The following is a 1,511-nucleotide window of genomic DNA, read 5'->3' on the forward strand; positions in this document are numbered from 1 at the left end:
AAATTATAGACCCTTTTCTATCTAGCCTATAAGTAGTAGCTCTTACTATATATACCTTAAGAAGAGCTAATATAGTAGTAATATAACAAACAAGACTTAACAATTAACTATATATAAGTTATAGTAACGCTTTAGTATACTTATTAAGGCGACTTAAGGTATAAGGGATCTAACTACTACGTCTAGCTAATTAAGGTTATTACTTAAGTAAAGGACTACTAAGAGAGAGCTATAAAGGTACTAGAATAGAGCTAGACCTTAATAGACTAAGAACTAGTAACGATTAAGGCTAAGAGGCTCTACCTTTTCTTAAAGCCGCTAGACATACTTTATAAGGTTAATAAAGTAGTTAACTTACTTACCTTCTAGCTTATATATATTATAGATATATCTACCTTAAGAAAGAAGGTTAACTAAAGGCATACTAAGCTTTAGTAGAATAGTAAGGTCCTTAAGGCTATCTAGTAAGTATAGGTAGTGTACTATTAATATACTACTACCTTAACTAAGCTCTACTAGCGCGACCTCTAGTAGGCTAGTACTTATTAACTCTATATAATCTAAGATATAAAAACTAAGAGCTAGTATAGTACCTTTACTACTACCTTAAAGGACTAATAAAAACTCTAGAGTCTTAAGAAGTAAGCTAGGCTTTATAGCTATATATCTCTAGAACTAGCCTTACTTCTACCTTTTTAAGGCGCTAATAAAAAGGTACTAGCTATAAGCTACTATAATAAAGTAATAGTATTAAGCTAATAGTTCTTTTTAGAATTAATAGCTAATCTTAATAACGTTATTCTAGACCTTTAAGATAAGTAGTACTAATAGTTTATTATTAATAACACTATAATAGAGGTAGATATTACTAACGTTCTCTAAAAGACAAGTACCTAAAAGGCGCTAGGTCTTAACCTACTACTTACTAGCTTTCTTAAGGTATATAAGCGCCCTTTAGCTAAGCTCCTTATAGTAATAGTAACTACAAGCCTCTAGCTAGGGCACTTTCTTATGTAGTTTAAAGTAGCAAAAGTAGTAGTACTACATAAGCCTAGAAAGACCCTTAAGTAGTAACAAACTACTAAGGCCTATAGACTAATATTACTCTTAAATATAATAAGTAAAGTAATTAAGTTAGTAATTAACTAGTGCTTTACTAATACTATAAAGTCGTAAGGGCTCTTTTTAGAAATGTAGATAAGAAACCGGCTATAGTGTTTAATAGACCTTATAGTTAAGATAGTAGTTAATACTATATATATAGCGTAGAGTTATAAGGCTATAGCGTTTCTTTTCTAACTTAATATTAAAGGCGCCTTTAATATAGTAAACTATATACGCCTTCTTTATACTCTCTAGTACTTAAGGTTCTTTATATAGGCTATATAGTAAGTATATAGCTTTCTTACTAATTAGACAGCTAGTCTCTTCTTTAATAAAAAGGTGCGCTACCTTAAGAAGTTACTATAAAGGTACTATAAGGCTTGTCTTTTTCTCTTATCCTCTTTCTC

Source organism: Amorphotheca resinae, assembly GCF_003019875.1.
Source record: "Amorphotheca resinae ATCC 22711 unplaced genomic scaffold M430scaffold_6, whole genome shotgun sequence".
NCBI lineage: Eukaryota > Fungi > Ascomycota > Leotiomycetes > Helotiales > Amorphothecaceae > Amorphotheca > Amorphotheca resinae.